Source organism: Acinonyx jubatus, chromosome A1 (assembly GCF_027475565.1).
Source record: "Acinonyx jubatus isolate Ajub_Pintada_27869175 chromosome A1, VMU_Ajub_asm_v1.0, whole genome shotgun sequence".
In the NCBI taxonomy this organism is placed as follows: domain Eukaryota; kingdom Metazoa; phylum Chordata; class Mammalia; order Carnivora; family Felidae; genus Acinonyx; species Acinonyx jubatus.
Genome location: NC_069380.1, coordinates 219,679,241 through 219,701,494, shown reverse-complemented (window position 1 = coordinate 219,701,494; position 22,254 = coordinate 219,679,241). Strand labels below are relative to the sequence as shown.

Here is a 22,254-nt window from a genome sequence, read left to right as displayed (position 1 = left end):
AGACCAAAGTATCTCTGTCGCAACTATTCAATTATGTTGTTGAAGCCGAAACATATGGCTGTGTTCCAATAAAGCTTTATTGAGGGAAATAGGCCCTAGGCCAGATTTGACCCAAGGGCTATACCTTGCCAACCCATGTTCTATACACTTCTCTTCAGCATAGAAACACACTCAAGTCTTTCCCTTATTAAAATGCCAATCTTTGAAAAGCTTAGCCTACTAGATTAGTCTACTCTATTATTTTACCTTCAATATTTACAAATAAGATTGTTAGACTGTCTTATTCGGTTCTAAAGTCACTGAAATCTTGTTTTTGCCTTTATCTTGCCTATACAATGCCCACTGGCCATGGCTAAACTTACTAGGTATGTTGTAGCTATGGCTATACATTTCATATCTCCATAACATGCAACATTTTGAGTCCCTTTCTTCATGTTCCACGCTGAATTTTCAAAATATAGCGCCAGCTTTTTTTTCCCTCCATTCCATATGTTCTTCTAGAATCTTGTCATTTCCCCATAAAGAAACTAAACCTCTTCACTTTAATCTGCATGAGCCTGCATGCAATAAACTGTGGAGGTGACACTGGATGCTTTCTGAGCTCAGGTCTTAGAAGGCAATATATGCAGCTATCAGTTGGAGCCCTTGAACAGCAGCTGTGGGCCACCATGCACGCAGCCCCACTGTTCTGAAGCTGGCTTGTGGAAAGGAAGTCCAAATTGCCCAGGTGAAGCGGTCCCATGGAGAAGCTTTGAGACTAAATGGAGAGGGAGACAGCTGCAAGGACATTTGACCAGATGCCATGGCCCCATCCACCACATGACTGCAACTAGCCCTTCCTAAATCCACTACAAACAGAAACCAAAGAAATAGTGGAATGACAGGTGCTGTTTTAACTCCTCACATTTTGGACTGGTTTGCTACAAGTCAATAAATGGCTGGAACCCTCCTTCCAATTCTCTTCTTTCTTAACTTCTAGACATTGCCTACTCTAAATGCCCTTTTACTTTTCTAACATTCTGTCATTGTCCACATTATTTTATTCTTCTTAAGCACTCTGATGTTCCATTGTGCTACTCTTTGTGATTCTACCCCTCAGCTAATACCAGCCAAATCCATAGTTTCATCTATTATATGTAAACGATATTTATTCCCCCGTCTCTCCTAAAATTTCATATTTAGTTCCCAAAGACCTATTGAACTCACATGTACATCTCTCAACATATCTCCAACTGACAATCGTCCAGACCAAAGCTATCAATCCCACTGCTTTTCGAACAGTCCCTACATTCTTTATATGTAATGCCTATGTATCCTGCTAGCATTTATCCATCTTCCAAAATGATTCCAAGGGAATCATCTGGTCTCTTTCGTTTCCCGCACTTCACCATAACTTTGTCACTGATCCCTTGTGTTTTTCTAAATGTTTTCCCCAATTGTAGTCAATCTATACATCACTAAAAATATTATATCTCAAAGGAAAATCTGTTCTTCTTACTGTCTGTATGGAAAGCATACAAGTGTTTTAAGAGCAAGGAAACACCTCATCCTGCTGTCCACAAACTGCAGGCTAAAATGAGTCACCACCCATCAAGGTGTTGAGATCGAAAAGACTTTACATACACTCACTGCTTAAAACACACATGTGTCAGAGTTGACGTACTGTTCACTATAGTCTATACACGATCCCAAGAGAGATAGGGGGTCAATCATTTTTGAAAAGCTCAATTTCTAGACACTCTTTTCCCAGTCACATGTTCACTCTTCTTTTTATTGAAGACTATGACATAAAACACTTTTCCCAAACAAGTCCATGTCTATTTCTTACTGCTTTACCATCACCCTCATGTGCTCGTTCCTATATGCTCCAGCATTGCCTTCTACGTCACCCTAGCTAACATTCATCACTCAGTCCTTAAGTCATCACATATTTATATCATCTTTTCCTTCCACCAGGCTTTGGTCTGCTTGAAAGAAAGCATCATGCATCTTCTATCCCATATTCTATGTTGCCTTTTGGAGACTAATTTAGAGCTTAAAATTTAGAAGGTAAGTAGTTTTGAATAATAACTCTATCAATTGAGGATTAATTGAAGTCTCCTTAGGATGCTTTGTAAACAAAGGTCTTCTCTAAAATAGATAGAGATTATTTTTCTCTTAAATGTAATAATTTTAGGAAACTAGTGACGTTTTCTGCTGACTATTCTTTTTGGGAAGATCAGGGGGATATGTTACGTTATAATTTAAAAAGGGGTTGTCATTAGCAATATACCTCAGAGCTGAGAAAAACAATTCTTGAAAGGAAAAAAAAAGTTATTTCTTTGAAGCTTTAAAGGATAAGAATACTCATTAGAACTCCAAATTAAAATATGAGAATGTCAAAAAAGACTATTTTAGGAAACTAATGTCATTTTGTTCATATTCCTGACAATAGTAGGCACAAAATAGAGATGGGCCATTATCAGTTTCATGAGAAATGTTTTACTGTTCTTTTGCTTCATATATAATTAGAAATATTTCATAGAGAATGTTAAAAGTAATACAAACTGGAGTTTGTAAGTGGAGAAATCCAAAACAGTTAATTGGATCAAGAGAATGAAAAATGAAATCTGAGATCAAAGAAAATAAGAACGAGAATTTTTACATCATGATAGTTATATAAAAACATGATGGGGGAGATACATATTAATAGCAACATATGTGAGGAAAACAGATTTCACTGTCAATAAAGACAACAAAGTGCCATGTAGCTATAAAAAATGAGTATATGTGTTCATTAACAAAAGTGTTGTAGTTCAAATCAAGGAGATTCTAAACCCTCTGTCCTCCACTAGTAATACCAAATCTGGAACCACTGGGTTCAGTTCTGGCCACCATATTTTAATGGCACCACATGGAGAAAGGTATAAAGGAGAGTGAGTAGGATGGTGAAGGTTTACATGAACACAGTTTAAACAAATGAGGAAATCACATGTGGAAGCATTAGAAATTTGCTGTGTGGACCAAGGAAAACTGAGGCCAAGTAAGGGAATTACAGAGAGACAGACTCTGAATTGATGCAAATAACTTTATGACAATCAGATATGTTTTATTCAGTTTTCAATAACTTCAGCTGCTCAATGAAAAAGGAAGGATGGCCACTCAGTGGAAGGGTTGACCCATACAATTTGACTTGGGTCAAAGACGGAAAAAAAAAAAAAAGAAAGAAAAATATATAAATAAAGATATGTAAAATACAAGTGTCTCCTAATGAGAGTGTACCTTGTTTTATAGATAGCTTTTTGGCCTTCGGAAGGCCTTCTGAGGCCTTTGTGGGTTGACTGGGAGCTTGAGAATAAGAACAAGAAAGAAATGAATAGCTCCAGAGTGCAAAGTGGAAAGAACCTGGCAGTGTTTTAAAGAAGGTAGAAAGAAAGGAGCGAGGTAGAGGAATTATAAAGAGGTGAGAACGCCTCTGAGCCGCCATGAAACCAGGTAATGAATATTGAAACATTGTGTAATGAAACATAATGAAGGCACTACGGTAAGACCTGTGGTGGTTTGTTCCTGGAAAACATCCCTAACAGGAGTGTCTGTAACTTGATGCTCAGCTTGTGGTGTTCCTAGGATGTATTCACCCCTTCTATCTTGCCTCAAATTCAACGCTGTTACCCACACAAAATGATTGAGGATGTTGTTACATTTAGTTTTATTTGTGGCAATCTGGAAAGGAGCTGTGTAGTTCAGAAAAAGACATAAAAATTTGGTCCAGATCCATGTAATTCAGAAGAAAAAAAGATCTGAGGTCCAGAGAGTTTGTTCACACACCGGAAGGAACTACACATGGGCATAATGCCTTTCCAGGCATTCATAAAACTTGTAGGGAAGACGTTGGGTTTATCATTGTTTGAAATGTGCATGTTCTGCCTGTTACAACTCTATTGACCACATTAGCCATAAATGAGTTCTCTCCTTGCTGAACGCAATTCACTTAACATGTATCATGCAACTTTGGGTTGGACTTCACTTTGCTGTAAACTCATTTAATTAGAGCTGTGTGATTGGCATTTGCAGGTACTTATATCATGACTGCGAAAATACTTATAAACTTCTAAAGGGCAAGATCCGTTTTATAAAACATTTTAATTTTACAGCAACACCTTCCTCATGCCTTGTCCAGGAAGATCCTGAACAAATACCAACTGAGTTGGTAATCTCTATAAGCTGGAAACATTGTTTGTGGGAAGATTAGATTAATGCCCACAAAGGACCCAAACAATCCACCTTCCTAGTTGTCTCAGGGGTCACTCATAAGTGCGCCTAAACCAAAAATTATTTGAAAATGTAAACTAAAAATTAAGATTGTATTAACACATAGAAAAGCTATTTAATTCTGGTTACAATTCCCATTTCAAACTTAAGAAGATTATTTGGTAGACATCAGTTTATCACAGTTTGATAACACCTCCCTCCCCAGTATTTATATTTGGATTAAGTTAGATCATACATGTAATAAGTTAGCATAGTGTCATATTCTCTGGATTCCAAGCATGTTAAAAGTTCTTATTCAATAATAAGTGTCGTCGTTATGACTAAAACATCAATATAACAAGTTCTTGCCCAATTCATATATCATTTTTAAATATCCTATGTAATATAATCTAGCAATCACTTTATCAGTTAAAAAGAGCTACATTTTCAGAAAATACATGTTAATTTTATGAAAACTAATATCTGAACAAATTTCATGTCATTATTGTTCATAAGGTAGTGATTAGAAACATGGACTTTAAGTCCAAGAGGTCTATATTCAAGTTTGTAACTGGCCACCCTACAAGCTTCAACACCTTGAGAATATTATTTAACCTTTTTTTCAACTCAGCTTCCACAAATGTGACTAAATGCATTGTCTGCTTCATAGCTCTTTGTGTAGGTTAAATGAGATACCATGTGTAAAGAGTGTGGCTCACGGCACTTAGTTTGCACTCCAAAAAGAGTTGTTGTTATGATTTAATTGCAGTATGAATTAATAATGCTATTCTATAGTAATTTTAAGCATCAGATATTCTCAGTTCAATCTAATAGTCAAATATCACATAAAAATGTGAAGGATCTTAAAGCTAATATTGAATTCAAACCTGATAATTTAAACATCAAGAAACCACTCTCTCAGTATTGACAAGGTCAAGGTATAAAGGTTTCCTGCATAGTTTGATATCTAAGCACTAACACCCTTACTAAAGGAAAAAAGCATTTAAAAGTTAGTTGTATGCTTTCTCCAAAGGTGGTAAAATTAATTAGGGAGATGTGCAGTCTGCTGATTCATCTGATTATATATTACTACCCCAAGTGCAAAATTTCCCTGCTAGGTCTGTTGCCCAAAGGAGTTCTGGTTGATTCATCACCTCTTTCACTCAGAGGGTTGATCATTGTAAATGACTTTATTGACCCGTGGCTTGGTTCAGCATCATATGCTCCAGTGAACCAAGCAATAAACAGCTGCTAAGTGCAGGTGAGAAGTCGTCATGGAAAATTCAAGGACTGAATCAGCGTTCCCTCTGCCATCAGGCTCCCGTGTTGTCACGGATTTCTAAACTTTTTGTTTGACAGACATGATTTTTAAAGAGCCTTGTCCTAAAATAATGGACTCTCATGACTTTTAGATAGTTACAGAGACAATCTATTTTCAGGATCTTTATCCCAAATTCCTGGATCCACAGCCATCGTTATAAGACAGACATTTTTAATGGTTTATTAGGTGTCAAGGGAAAATCTCAAGCCAAATATACTTGACAAAATTACAATAAATAAAATAATGTTTCATGTTTTAATAACATTTTAGGAACAACCTGATGGCTTTCAACACTGGGAAAAGACAACAAATATCCATTAAAAGGAGAGTCAAAAGTAATTCAATAGTAGAGACAGCCAAAGAAGAGAGCTCTCAGCTGCCATCAGCTCTCCTGCCATCAAGGAACCTTAACAGATTCCCCCAGTTAGAAATAGCCTGAACTGTAGGACAAATCTTGGATTTAAAGTTGATTAAAAAAAAAAAATCTGTCTTGGGGCACCTGGGTGGCTCAGTCGGTTAAGTGTCTGACTTTGGCTCAGGTCATGATCTCGCAGTTTGTGAGTTCCAGCCCCGCATCAGGCTCTGTGCTGACAGCTCGAAGCCTGAAGCCTGCTTCAGATCCTGTGTCTCCCTCTCTCTCTGCCCCTCCCCCGCTCACACTCTCTCTCTCTCTCTCTCTCTCTCTCTCTCTCTCTCTCTCTCCCTCCCTCTCTCTCAAAAATACACATTAAAAAAAATGTTAAAAAAAAATCTGTCTCCTTTATTAAGCTCATTTGGGATAGATTAGAAATTAAGTGTTACTGTCAAAGGCACACAGTGAATGCTTGTCAAGTAAGTTAATGAATTAAAGAATTATAAAACTATATTCCATATCAAGAGAAAGAGAAAATAAGTCACAGCTTGGGAGAAAATATTTACAAAAGGGACATCTGATCAGGAACTCTCATTCAAAATATACAAAGAACTCTGAAAACTCAAGAATTAGAAAACAGACATTCTAATTTAAAAGTGGGCCAAAGACTTGAGCAGAAATCACCCCTCCCAAAGAAGGTATACAGATGGAAAATAAGCATATGAAAGATATTCCACATCCGATGTCATTGCAAAAGCACGACGTAAAATAATGAGATTACAAAGGCCAAAATCCAGAACACTGAAAACACCAAAAGACAGCGAGGGTATAGACCAACAGAAACTTTCATTTCTTTTTTTTTTTTTTTTTTAATATATGAAATCTATTGTCAAATTAGTTTCCATACAACACCCAGTGCTCCTCCCAAAAGATGCCCTCTTCAATGCCCATCACCCACCCTCCCCTCCCTCCCACCCCCCATCAACCCTCAGTTTGTTCTCTTTTTAAGAGTCCCTTATGCTTTGGCTCTCTCCCACTCTAACCTCTCTTTTTTTTTTTTTTCCTTTTTTTTCCCCTCCCCCATGGGTTTCTTATTTCTTATCAGTAAAATGCAGAATGGTGTAGCCAGTTTGAAGACAGTTTGGAGGTTTCTTACAAAACTAAACTCCTCTTAGCATGATGCACCAAACGAGTTGAAAACTTATGTGCACATATAAATCTCACATGGATGTGTCTGGCAGCTTTATTTATAATTGTCAAAACTTGGGAAAAAACAAGGTACCCTGGGTTGTGAACCGATACCAAGATAGCCTTGTAAGTGAATAGATAAAATGTGGTACATCCAGAAAAATAGAATATTATTCAGCACTAAAAGAAATGAGCTACCAAGACAGGAAAAGACATGGAGGAACCTTAAACGCATATTGACTAAGCGAAAGAAGCCAATTGGAAAAGGCTACCTACAGTGTGATTCCAACTATATGACATTCTTCAAAAGGCAAAAAGATTAGTGAATACCAAGGGTTGCAGGGAGGGACGGATGATTAGGTGGAACAGAGAAGATCTATAAATAAAAAAAAAATTAGGGAGCCTGGGTGGCTCAGTTGGTTAAGCATCTGACTCTTGACTTCAGCTCAGGTCATGATCTCATGGTTTGTGAGTTCAAGCCCCACGTTGGGCTCCATGCTGATAGTGCAGAGCCTGCGTGGGATTCTCTCTCTCTCCCTCTCTCTCTTGGCCCCTCCTCCACTCATGCTCTCTTTCTCAAAATAAATCAACTTAAAAGAAACAAATAAAAATAAAAATAAAAAAAAGAAAGTGTATGTAGTATAAGATGAATTCCTTAATCTAAATAATTCCAGGTTTATAATTTTAAAAATATAAAATATCATATCATATAATTAAAATATTATATCTCATTTACTCATTTTTATTTTGTAACATTTTCATTATTAATTTATTTGTTATTAAAAAGAAACCCACTGTTTTCTTAAAAGTTCAAAACAAAATGACACCCTGAACTTGTAGTTGAAAATATGAATTCTATGGTACTATGCTAAGACCTCCACCACAAATTTTAAGGTGATGCAGTGTTTACAACTATATTCAAAGATTTTCTGATAAAAATTTTAAAAATGTTAATTATAAAAATTCATAGGCAGAAGATACAGTCATATAAAAACTGGAGATCTATAATAGAAAAAAAAAATAGGTGACCTACTTTGAGCACTCACAAATCCAAAGGGTAAAGGAATTTGGTGGGAATTGATTTTTTTATTCATAATAGTTAATAAATGTAATAAACCCTTGAAAGGAGAAATAGAAATTAGTATCAAGAGTTTTAAAATTGCTTGGGGACAAGGAGCAGTGTAAGTTTATTTTAAACACAAGGGAATACTAGATATTATTTTTCAGTAATGCCTGAGGGATCTTCCTAGAATCAGAGCAGGGGATATTTGAGGATACACTTTTGAACGGGCTTATATATCTCAGTTGTTAACCAAAATGTGAAACAAGATTATTAAACTTTTAATAATATGAAATTTATGAAGCCATGGTTACCAAAAATTAATTCAAGTCAGAATGCTTACATAAAAATAGAAAAACATAGAAGTACAATCCAATAAAAATTAGATTTTCATCATAGAATCACTAATTTTGCTTAATACTTCTCAATCTTTCATGTGTCTATAAATCACTTGGGGATATTGTTAAAAATGCAGGTACTAATTCAGCTGATTTTGTTTCACTTCTATCATTTCTAACAAGCTCCTAGTTAATGTCAATTCTACTGTTACATGGATCATACTTTGAGTAGCAAAAGCTTTTATGACAATATTCTAACTACTCCAACCAAGAACATTCTTTCTAAACACATGGAAAACCAAACTCCAAAGTGGCGAGATCGGACTTCACAAGAGGTTAGGAGCATAGCACTTTTTAGCATGAAAGCAAAAAGGCATGTGACTTTGCAACAAATGAAATTTTTATTTTCCTACCATCATACAGCTGAAAAACTCTGGGCAAGGTAGAGCGGGGAAAAGCATATTGGTGCCAAAAGGAAGGCACATTACACGTGCGAGAGCACATATAGGAAGGTGTCATCGAAACAGAGTCTAGAGTTTAACATTTCACATATTCTAGACATTGTTTGAGGAGCATTTGGGGGCAACCTTTCAATCTTTAACAGAACAGATGTGTTCTTTTATACTTGGTGTATATACATAGGTAGGTCTCGGATGTCTCTTTAATATGTCTCCATTTAATTATGGACCCTAAGTTCAACTTTTTAAAATAAGTAAATAAAATGAGTAAACTAATTAAATGCTAGTGAATATTTTTGTAATTAGTGTTCATTGGATTTGAAAACCTTTTGCTGCTGTGGTTTGCATACCCTCTTGCAAGCCTAAATTGAACAGCTGGTTGTGACAGATCCAAAGAGTGCTTAGCATGCATAAAACGCCAACTGGTATGTTGAGGAAGTTCTATTGCTTTAGGCAACTCATTTATTTATATTAGACCTAATAGAGTAGTGGTCCCAGCAGAGCTCCTTACACTCCTGTGATTAGCCAAAACAAAATGGAACTCTAATCAAACTCAGGCTAAAATTTAAAGTGAGTGCAGCTACTAGAGAAGCTTATGTCCCATATATATTTCCCCATATTCTGCGATTACAGACAGGATCCAGAGCACATGTATTGTACTATCACTGGTGTTGAAGACAACTATTTATATATGTTATGCAAATCAGATATTACCCCATCAATTAAAAACATTTAAAGACTTAACCACACAGCTCACGTTCCTGAGCATAATACATAATATACTTTGGCAATCTGTTTGTCTGCTTCTTCAAAGCCAATAGCCCTTGGGTCCTCATAATGACCCATATCCCAGCCATGCTGTGCTATGCCCACTTCCCTTAGCGCTCCGTGGTCATTTAGAATACCTTCCCTTTCTCCCCAATTCTTTCATGCATTCTTCTCACCATTTTAGAGACAACTCAAACATCAAGCTCTCTGAGATCCTCTTTTCAGATTGAGGAAAGAAGAAAGTAACTGATTTCTTCATTACTGTCTCCCACATTTTGCAGCCATCTTGTTCTATTTACTTATTTGTTTACTTATGTATTTATTTATTTGCAATCATTACATGCTGTATTAGTGTGCCAATGGAGGGGAGAAAATACTCACAAACTTTCACTTGACTCTTTCCCTAGTAATATCTTCTCTTTAAGGGTGAAAAATCTAATGCAGGGATGTTGCCATTATCCAAGTATTCTTATGTTAAGTGTACTTTAAGGAATTAGAAAAAGAACTACCGAATAGGTTAACAGATCAACTGAGTTCACTGTGATTAAAATGTAGCTCAAAATTTCATATAACCCCTGACCATCATAATCTCTCACTTTAATAGATCACCCCATATTTTGGAGCCAAAGTGTAACTTTCCTGGGATGTATTTTTTCCTCTCCTTTCTGTATGGTCACTCTGTTAAGCGACCCTAAGTTTTTTTCGAAGAAGGCATGGAAAGAAATTTAAAATGTATATTTTATGAACTGTGGCTTGTCCCTAGCAATCAGGCTGTTCCAGATATGTGAACTGGCCTTGTTTAGGGAACCATGTGTCTCCATTGTGGAAATTCCAGTATGTTCCTGGCCACAGATCTAAAATGTGTTGTCGTTGTATATATTGAGTAAACTCATAGTAGTAACAGCATGATCCATTAACTAATAGCAAAGATCCCTGCAGTAAAAACATCCCAATTGGTAACTCGTTCCGGCCTTTTAATTATAATCTTAGCCTTGGCATTTATCTATCTACTTGGTTTCTATTAATTTGGAATTCCTCTGACATACTGATATAGTTCAATGGTGACAAATGAAGAATCAAGGTGACACCTCCCTCCTGATGTCTGATCTGCTGTGGGGAGCGCCACAGATGTTTCAGGTGGTCCTTGAAATGGCTGGTGTCCTCGCCTCCTTCTTATTCTTCAATGTTTTCATGAAGGGAGTACCATTTCAGTCTCCCTGGTGGAAGTGAGGTAGAAGAGAGTAGGAAGACCATCTACACATCATAAATCTGCTCCAACATTCCTATCTCTCCAAGTCTTTACACTCTTATTTCTATGTCATGATAAATAAGTGATGGCATTTCAACTACCTTGGATGTAGGTCACTATTGAGTATATGTTTTAGTCAACCTACCAACTAAACTCTTAGTGCTACTTTCAATTGTGCGACCATCCTATTATACATATAGATATTCCTATTAGGTACCCCCCTATCAATACATTCAGCCCACTCCATCCTTGTCTTTTGTGATCCTTTGTCTAAGTCTCTTAGAATACATTACTTTATAGACTCCCCGGCTTTTTGCTGGTATCGGTTAGCAAAATCTTGCAATTATTTTGAACTACAAGCTACTTCCTCCTAGGCCCCATTTCATATGTTTTCTTCTCAAGTATTCTGAGGTCTAGAAGAGCCGGCTCTTATTATGGGTCAGGAGATAACAAGGGAGGATGGTGAGTCTTGAGGAAAATAGGAAACTTTGCAGGGCAAACCCTCTGGTGAATTATCATGGGATCATCAGGCAGGAGAAAGCTAATCTTCTGAGAAGTAAGGCTTCTTCTGCTGATGGGACAGGTTTGGAGAAACTCAGGATTTCAAGTTTCTCAGTTTAATCCAAACCCTCTCAGATAGCCTTAGAGGCTTTCCGATTCTCTTGCAATGATTTGATCGAACAACTTAAAGTCTCAGCTTGGTGTGTGTGTGAGAGTGTTGTTTGCTCATGTGCAAGCTCTCAAGAGCAATTAAAACAATTATTCCATCTGAGAGTCTTGTAATCACCATTATGAACAAACTGTGAAAGGCAGTTATGACTTGGCTTCTGGAGCTTTACTTCAGGAGACCCTTTGTCACAAGTAAATATGGTTGGTTATTTAGCTAATTAGGAAGCCACTACGTGCAACATATTACCATTAGCAAATACTTTAGTATTGTGCTCAAGCTCTGGGGCAGGATCAAACCAATTCCCCCGGAACCAACATTGGTACCCCACTCCATTTCTGGTATCAACTCTTCCTGAATCAAGTCTCCATTCTTTAGTTGGTATGAAATCAGGAGAACAGAAATCACAACAGTTGTTTTAACAGAAATTTGAATACAAATCTTGGAAAACTGAACATACAAGAAGAAAACAGTGAGGTAAAAGCTGGATAGTGAATGCTGGAAGCAACCACCACCATCCTTAGGGCTGGGGGAACAGAGAATTCTCTGGCTTCTTTCAGATTCAAAATAAAGCCTTTTAAGCAAGTGACATGAACAAAATTCTAATCTATATTCTTTGTCTTGAAGTATTCCCCTTCTCTCTCTCTCTCTCTCTCTCTCTCTCTCTCTCTCCTAACAAAGGACTTTGAAAAGTGCTGTTTTCTCAAGGGCAGCTACTGCTGCTTAAGGTTAAGAACCTAAAAGATGGAGAAGGTGCCCCCTAGTGGCAGAAAAAGGGCACCGCTTGCCCGGTGTAACCACTGAGGGGGCATGATGAGGCTAGTTCTTGGGAGTACTAGAAGCAGTTGGAAACAGGAAGCAAATCTCAGTTGAAACAGCTGATGCTGGGAAGGGCCCTATAAGGTAATAGTGACATCAGCAGCAAGCAGGGGAAAGAGAAAGGTCTTTTCCATCTTCCTGCCTTCCATCTCCTTCTAGCATATTCTTGGCTAGAATCAAATAGGAAACAAGCTAGAAGAAGAAATGCTGTTTAAAGAGCTCTGTCCCCACCTCAGAGTATGGAGGGGCAATTTTGGAAGTAAAACAACAACAACGACAACACAATGAGTTTAATTGCCGGCATGGTTTTATTTCTTGTCTCCTAGATGGAAAGTCACTAATCTGTCCTTTATCTTTGTAACCACTCAGATAATTAAGGATAAAATGACACTCTATTAGTTACCCAGCAATGTTGCTTGAATGATTGAGTAACAAGGTATTTTAAATCTGTTTATGGAGCACAGTGGATTCAGAGGCATTCAACATAAATATCAATCCTGCTATTGCTTTTATGCTTGTGATTACGTCACTCTTCTAAGCCTTTTACCTATATGATCTCACTGAACCCTTGGCTGACTCTATAAGGAAAATACCATTATTTTTGTTATTATAAAGAGGATGAAACTCAGGAATATAGATGTTAAGAACAAACAAAAAGTTTCTCTATGGTTGTAGAATAAGAGAAGCAATATAACGTAGTGTTTTAAAAAATGTGCTTCAGAGACAGAAAGACTTGAATTTGCAATGTGACTCACCATTCCCTTTTTCCCTTTATCAAATGAATTTCACAATTGAACTTCAGAAATTTATTCTGGAAAATTTCTAGGGTTCTCAGGGATAATGTTGCTGCTATGGGTCAAAGTGTTCCGTCCTCAGTGGATTTAAGGGACGGTTTATCACAGAGTATTCTTGGCAAGGAATTGAAAAGTTCTCTAGTTCCAGCCAAGAAGTTAAAGTCGTATTGATTTATGACAGAAACATTCGATAACTAGATGGCAGAGACGATACCCTGGGTACCTCTATCAGCCAACAACTAAACTTTATGAAAAAGAATATTAAAAGCACAATAAATTAGTAAATGTGCGTAAAGAAAGGGCATTACGGAATATAAGTCAATTTACAAAGCATAAATATGCCAACACACATAACAACTCACAAAGGAAACAGTGGCACAGAAGACAATGCCATTTTAAATACTTTTCCTATCTGTTCTTTTGCATGACCTCGAAACATCTGCAGGCACTAGTACGTTTATTTATGCTTCACGTATGCTTTTCTTGTACACTGTTTCAAGAAACCTTCTAAAATTTAATTAGCATGTTAGTAAAATAGTCCAATCCTTTGACTCTCATTTCAATATCATTTAAATTCGAATCAGTGCCCCAAAAGGGAGCATATACAAATCTCCACCCGTACTCTCTGCCCCAAAGTGCTTTCTTTTACCAAATATTTTAAATTTTGTTTTCGGAGGCACCTCTAATTATAGACACTGCATAATGACCCTATAGTCATGCATAGTGCTTTCTGCCTGTAAGGGTTGTATACACATTAGCTTGACTACCAGAATACAATGCATGTTTTCACAAAGAGTAGTCAGGAAAGCAGGTGCAGAGCAGTTAAGTGGCCTGGATAAAAGTTTTATAGGTATCAACTGTCATGGGAGGATTAGAACACAAGACCTTTAGCCAACTGGATTGCCCTTCTTATAAATGAAAAGAAAAGGGGGAAGGAGAAGGAAAGGAAATTGGAGGGGAGCCTGGTTGGCTCAGTCGGTTAAGCATCAGACTCTTGATTTAGGCTCAGGTCATGATCTCACAGTTCAAGGGATCCAGCCCTGCACGGGGCTTTGTGCTGACAGCGTGGAGATTGCTTGGGATTTGCTCTCCCTCTCTCTCTGACCCTCCCCCGTTCATGTGTGTGCTCTCTCTCTCTCTCTCTCTTTCTCTCAAAATAAATAAACTTAAAAAAAAGAAAAAAAAGGAAGGAAATTGGACACCGATGACATTTTCAAAAAATCATTTACATATTCTGTACTAATAAGAACATTTTTCAAAATCTATTCCTTCAGCGCTACCTGGGTGGCTCAGTCAGTTAAGTGTCTGACTTTGGTTTAGATCATGATCTCCTGGTTTGTGAGTTTGAACCCCGCATCAGGCCCCATGCTGACAGCTCAGAGCTTGGAGCCTGCTTCAGATTCTGTGTCTCCCTATGTCTCTGCCCCTCCCCAACTTGCACTCTGTCTCTCTCTCACAAAACTGAATAAAACATTTTAAAAAATTAAAATTTATTCTTTCAACTCATAGGCATTAATGAGTAGCATGGACATTGCACTTGGAGGACTGGAAAGAAAAAAGCACAAAGGATTTTTTTTCCATTTCTGAATCATGTAGTTTGAATAGAAGGTTATAATACAGATACAATAAATGTTTAGTTAATAATGCAAGGTCTTAGGTGATTAACAGTAGAGGAATTCCCAAGGATTTGTAGAAAGACTTGTAAAGTATGAATTAGCAGAGATGGCAAGGAAGACCAATCAAATCAAGATTAGCAGAGGCAAAGGTTGAGAGCATTTGGGGGGAGAGGGGCAAATACAGTTTATCTTGAGCTCAGAGTAACCAGCAATTATGTCATAAACTTTGGTCAAGGCCAGATTATGAAGAATCTCAATCTGCTTGAGGACTTTAGATACTTATAAACAATTTGAAGCCAGCAATTTCTACCCACAAGATAAATATGGCTAGAAAGTAAAATATGAAATTTAAAATGCCAGATTCTGCTCCTTAATTCAATAACAGTGCTTTCAAAATAGGAAGTTATTGTTGCCATCTGATATTTGACAAATGTGGGACTGAATTATTTGATTGCTGTAATTTCTTCATTCCACCAGAGCCCTAAATTATGAATAGCAAATATGTGTTACAAGTATGGGCTACCTCGTCTCTCCCCCAACACACACACAAGCTGTTCTGCAAAAGGGAAAAAAAAATTGGCAAGGAAATCTTGCCAGTTATTATGGACATATTTCCTGAAGATCCATGATATGCCTTGGAATTATTCATCACACAGCAGAACGTTATTACCAATCAAAAATATTGTCCAGGGGTGCTTGGGTGGCTCAGTCGGTTAAACGTCCGACTTCAGCTCAGGTCATGATCTCATGGTTGGTGAGTTTGAACCCCAAGTTGGGCTTGAGCCTGGAACCTGCTTTAAATTCTGTGTCTTCCTCTCTCTCTGCCCCTGCCCTGCTTGCACTCTCTCTTCCTCTCTCAAAAATAGTGAAAAAAAAACATTAAAAAAATTAAAAATATAGGGGTGCCTGGGTGGCTCAGTAGATTGAGCGTCCAACTTTGGCTCAGGTCATGATTTCATAGTCTGTGAGTTCGAGCCCCGCTTGGGGCTCTGTGCTGACAGCTCAGTCCAAAACAACAAGATATACCATATACCTTTAGTCATTAGAATGACTAAAATCCAGAACACTGACAACACCAAATTCTAGCAAGGATGTGGAGAACGGGAACTCTTATTTATTGCTGGTGGGAATGCAAAATGGTATAGCCACTTTGGAGGACAGCTTGACAAAACTAAACACACTCTTACTGTATGAACAAGCCATCATGCTCATGGTATCGCCCTAAATGCATTAAAAACTTATATCCACACTCAAACCTGCATGTGGATATTTGTAGCAGCTTTGTTCATAATTGCCAAAACTTGGAAGCAATTAAATATCCTTCAGTAGGTGAATGGATAAACCGGTTCATCTACACAATGGAATATTTGTCAGCAATATAAATACATGAGCTACCAAGCCCCAAAAAGGCATGAAGAAACCAGAGTAAAGGCATATTATGACTCCAACAATATGACATTCTTGTAAAGGCAATACTATGGGGACAGTTGAAAGATCCAAGGTTCAGGGGGAGGGCAGAAGGGAGGAAGGGAGAGAGAAAAATCTATTTTGGTGGCACACAGGGGAATCTGGTTCAGTGAAACCATTCTGCATGTGATTATAATGGTGGCTATATTCCATTATACATTTGTCAAAACCCCAAAAATATATAACATGAAGAGTCAGCCCTAAGGTAAACTCTGGACTTCAGTTAATAATGATTTATGAATCATGGTTCATTCACTATGAGAAATGTACCACACTAAGGCAAAATATTAATGATATGGGAAAACTCGCAGGGTAAAGGAGACGGAGGTGAGGAGGTCTGCGGGAACTCTATGTTTGTACATCTCATTTTTGTAAACCTAAAACTGATCTAAAAATTAAGTCTAGACATTAAAAAAACGTATAGGGCATAAATATTTGCAGCCCATTTGCCATGCTTTGTCCAAAATGCTATCAACAATAGCCAAATTATACAAAGAGCCCAAATGTCCCGCAACTGACAAATGGATAAAGAAAATGTATTATATCCACACAAAGGAATACTACTAGGTGATCAAAAAGAATGAAATCTTGTCATTTCCAACAATGTGGATTGAACTAGAGTGTATTGTGCTAAGTGAAATAAGTGAGTCAGAGAAAGATAAATATCATATGTTTTCACTTATGTGTGGAATTTAAGAAACAAAACAGATGACCATTGGGGAAAGGAAGGAAAAATAAGATAAAAACAGAGAAGGAGACAAAATAACATTTCACTTCGGTGGTATTTGCAATTCTTTACCATTATATAGAAAACATGAGTCTTTAACTTGCATTGTTATATTGACCTTGGGTACATTTTGGCAACATAAAAAAATCACGGACCGTCAATGCATTTTTATTCATTTATCTTATTTTCAATTTTAGCCCTTTTCTCCATCTTCAATGCAGTCCTACTTGAAAATAAAAGACCACCTCTTTTTAGAAGAAACTTAAAGACCTTAAAACATTCCTCATCCTGATGACATAAAATTGGTAGCATTAGGATTCCCTCTCAAGTCTTATTACCCGTTCACATTACCGAAAGCTAACTCGGTAAGAAATAACTGCATTAGAATATATACCGGCCTGTTCCAGGAAGACTTGGACTGATCCCCACACAACTGTGTGTATTATACTAGTCGCATTCAAAATTTACTCATTTCAAGGTATGCACATTTTCATACAGAAGATAAAGCTTACATGTTTCCTTGCAAAACACCAGTAAAGGAAATATCTGTGCCACTCCGTCTTATTTTATTTAAGCGACTACTCTTCTCTCCTGATAAATCAAGGAACTGTTCAGTAAAGGAATGGCACTCCATGATGCACAGCTCAGAATCCTTCCCCTTCTCTCACTTCCCCAAAGAAATCTCTCTCACGAGTGTATGTCACTTCTGTCTGGGGGTGGTGTCCTTTGAGGAAAATCCGAGACCCACTAAACAGATTGCTTTTGCCCGGAGACGTTAGTAAGTGTTGACTAATCCCCAAACTAGTCCTGTAAGCAGGGGGCATCTTTAGCTGCTGTGGATAGAGGAGGAATGTGTTTCCATTTATTAAGCAAGTCTGCAGTGCAGTTCAATATGCGTGGCTTGCCCCCATAATCAGCTGCCTGCATCACCCTCTGTGTATATTTATGAAAACTTCATTTAGTTTTCAGAAACAAGAATGGAATTTACAAAGTACATGTCCTACATGTGTATGGGGAGTGAACCCATCCTATTATTTTCAATTCTTCCGTGTCTATTTTTGTAGGAAACAAGTAATATTCTTTTTGCTGCCTGCTGTTCTCTTCTGCTGAAAGCAAATTGCAGGTGAGCCCTAAGGCACTCATTCTCTCTCAGATATTTGCAGATGATTGTAAAGGAACTTTCTTCCCTGCAGCTCTTCCTTAGTTTTACATTTCTTAAGCTACTAGCTGCATAAGACAGAAGTCTTTAAATTTATCTAAGATTGGTCATTTCACTCTGTCAAACCATTGTTATTTTCAGAGATTAAACATTTCATAGATAAGAACATTTTGAGGAGAATAAATTGAGACAGCACAGGATAAATTCACTTTCCCATGAAAATAAAAAAAATCTTATTAATCTGCAATAGTTCTGTCTGTGGAAAGTAGGGGGAAGCTGCTTCAAACAGCACTCACGTTCTAAACACAGGGAAAATACTTTAAGGAAGCAATGTAATCTCTCCCAGAGGTTTGCTGAGGATAACATAGGAAGAAAGAGCCCCCTAATGGCTCAGATACCTATATAAACAGAAGAGGTTGTACTTTCTTGTTTCTTTTTGGTTCACTGTGGCTAAAATGAGTAATCAACAAAGATACCTAATACTGTGGAAGTAAATAGAAGGCTGAATAAAGGGTCAAATGGAGCCTTTCCCGAAACGCAAAGAAAAGTGAAAGCTGAATTCACAAAAGAAGCTGCTAGATTTCAGACTCAGACAGTCACCTCTATGCATGACTGCTAGAACACCTGTCTCCCTTGATCTTGTTTGCTGAGGAGCACTGCTCTGGAAAGCAGGAGACATTTTAATTATGTCGCCAGAAGTGCCAAATGTTATTTAAAAAAAACTTGCTTTGTTTCCAATCATGGGACAATATCCTGTGAAGATTGGGGAATTAAAGCTCTTACAGGAGTAATTATAGAATTTGTAAGATAACAACAAGAAAGAAACATAAGAGAGAATCGAAGTAACATTTGGGGTAAGCTAAGAAGAATGCTTAAGTGCAAGAGGCACATAGTTCAGAAATGTATTAAGTCTTTTGAAAGGAAAAACATGCCTATTCATAGAAAAAAAAACAAGTATGGATGCTTACATCCACCTATGCTAAAGTATCAACAGTCTCATGAAAAATACAACACAATTAAGAATTAGTTTTCTTTATGCTATATAGCTCATTATAACCCATAGATAAGTGCTATAAGGTAACTGTACTGCATAACTAGGTTAGATGCTTAAGATTATGACAACAAAAAATTATGGAATTTTAAATAACTGTGCATTAAATTTGAAAATTACAAGATGAATTAGTTAAATCGTAATTATATCACTTTAGCCACAGTGAACCAAATATATGTCACATTTTTTTCATAAACAATAAAATAGAAGGATTAAAAATATAATTTTGGATAAATTGCAAAAAAGTAAACATAATTATTGTAATAAATGCAAAGCAGTAATTAAACAAGATTATAATAGATTTATGGCAAAGGCTGTGTGTGGATTTGATATAATATTACTCATATATAATATGTAATATTACATCATATATAATTATAATATATATAATCATAAATATATCAATATATAAATAAATATATAAAAAATATATATATGTATATGTGTGTGTGTGTGTGTGTGTCTGTGTCTGTGTGTGTTTGGAAGTATGGTCTAAAGTACCTGCCACCTTCCTCAGTCAATAGTGTGATATTAATTTTTCAAAGATAATACTCAAAAGACATGGATATAATTGTTTTCTCAAATGACTGAATTCAAAGACAAACATACCCAATATTCTTCAATACACATTCCTATTCTTTTAGACAAACTGTAGTTTACAAAATTTATAACAATTATTCCCTTCTGATATTGGTGATATAAATGTAAATATCTGGATAGATACACTATTTATGTTATCACGAAGCCTTAAAACATTCCACATTGAAAAGACAAAATAGAGTTCATGAACATTTGTGTTCCTTAAATATGTATATTTAATATATAAGCAAGGGTTAAACACAGACACATCTATAGACATTCAGAGTATGTAATATTCCTAACTTCAGCTAGGTTGATTCCCAAGAGTATTGGAATCTTATTATTTGAACCACTGAACAACATACTAAAAAGTTTTGCCGACTTGTCCCAGCTGGCAGTTTGATTTTTGATTAGTGACTCAGGGAACTTCACTCAAAAACACAATCAGAGCAGCTCGGGATAAAATGTCTGTCTTCACTGACCCAAAAGCAAATAAATTTACACCAAAAATATCATAGACCATTTGAGTTCCAGCAAGGACGGAGTTCGTCACGTTCGCCTTCTATCACAATGCTGCCTCTTTAGCAGTCGAACTGTAAACCTAAGGTCAATCAACTACATCAGTACTGCATTGCCCCAGCCTGTTTTTCCTATGCCATCCAGTCGCTTTCCTCAAGGAAAAAAAATACTGTTCTCAGAAGAGATTTTAACATGTGCACAGTTTCTGCATGTTCACAGACACTTTACCGGCATATGCCATCACCGACACTTAATATCAACTGATGGAACTGCAGCTCAGCCATGGACTGTAGAATAGCTAAACATCTCCAGAGTCGTATTTCTTTGCCCAAGCTCAGTACTTTCTTAAGACCAAATGCTAACCATCAATAACTTAGCCATAATAAGATGGCAGTCTAATGTCACATCATTTAGGACACATCATGTTTATGTTGAAGAGTGTTAAGACTGTGAATGACGGGTTCAGGAAAAAAAAAAACAGTAACAACTGACAATCACTGAAAACATTGTAGCTTCTATGTCTGCATGAAATTGAATAGTACATACTTAACACAGTGATGGTCCTTTTGTGATATGCTGTTATTTCCCCAAAGTTGCTTCACAGCTAAGAACACTATATGTGAACATATTTTAAGGCTGTCACCAGAAATGCTCCTTTGAGTATGGACTTTGCTTTCTTTTCTTTTCTTTTCTTTTCTTTTCTTTTCTTTTCTTTTCTTTTCTTTTCTTTTCTTTTTTTTCCATACAGAATATCTGCTCTATAAACTTAACAGCTAGTGATCTTATAAAATTTCTATGTACCTGGAGATAAAACAGCAAATATATACCTCTAAACATGTATCAGCACATTTCTAAATCCACATGCCTATGCATGGCATTGAGTCTAACACATCCCTGAAAACTCAGTTTTTAAAACATGCAAGGCTAGGCTATATTTTACTGCGAATGACTAAAAACGAATCCAGAGATAAAAATTTAATTTCCTTACCTGAAGCATGCAACTGTGTCTGTTCGATCCTGGAACAAAGTGGGGCTGGGAAGGGGATGTGATTTTTGTTTTCTTTTCAAAATCCTCTTTAATGATGCCGGAGTGAGATGAACTATTCCAAGGTGAAGTCTTTTATTTCTTGCTGGGGCTCGGCGCTGACAGCCTCTTGTAAAAGAAAAGGCATCTCAGTAAGTTGTTGACTGAGAAAGCGAGAAAGCAAGCTAATCCTAATCGGCACCAGCAGTCACACAGTGATGCTATGGAACGTGCACCGCTTTCTCCCCACCTTGCCTCTCTCCCTTTCTTTCTCTCTCTCTCTCTCTCTCTCTCTCTCCTTTTCACCCTGACGCTCACTCAGCTCTGAGTCCCAGCTCCCGCTGCTGCTGCTGTATAATCAATCTAGCCTGTCTGAAGCTAATAGTCCTCTATTTAACCAGCCAATCAATAGCAAGGATTCCTCTGCTCATCCCAAGAGTCTTTTCCAAGAGTGGTACAAACAATAAGAGTTTTGCCAGCAGTTTAGGGAAGTATTTTTCATTATTTTATCTCCCTGAGAGATAGGGTTTGAGAGGGCAGAGGCTCAAAGCAAGTTTAGTGTTATCGCAGATCTTAGCATTTTTAAAATTCACCCCTTCTTATCCTGCTTCTGGTAATTTAAAATTATACACCTGCTATTCATCATTATTTACAAATTGCTACAGAGATGCATTCTGATGAAATCTTTCTAATTCAAATATATAAGAAGAAAATCAGGAGAAAAATTGCATACAGTGACAAATGCTTTTTGCTAGAAAAAATGATGCCTTCATTAGCCTGAATAGATTGGAGCAGTTAAAGAACCCTCCATTATGTTGATTGATATTTAAAAAGTATTCCTTTTATTCTAGAAAAATATGACCTACCA

At 37.0% G+C, this 22,254-nt stretch overlaps 1 protein-coding gene across 1 annotated transcript in view; it reads right to left on the bottom strand.

Moving 5' to 3' along the window:
- The window catches only part of CDH18 (cadherin 18), a 995,271-nt gene extending 973,583 nt beyond the window's left edge, over positions 1-21,688 (bottom strand). Inside the window, exon 1 of the mRNA XM_053201933.1 lies at positions 21,351-21,688. The gene's annotated coding sequence lies outside the window, so the exon portion shown is untranslated. The remainder of the gene's footprint in view (positions 1-21,350) is intronic.
- Positions 21,689-22,254: the final 566 nt, after the last annotated feature.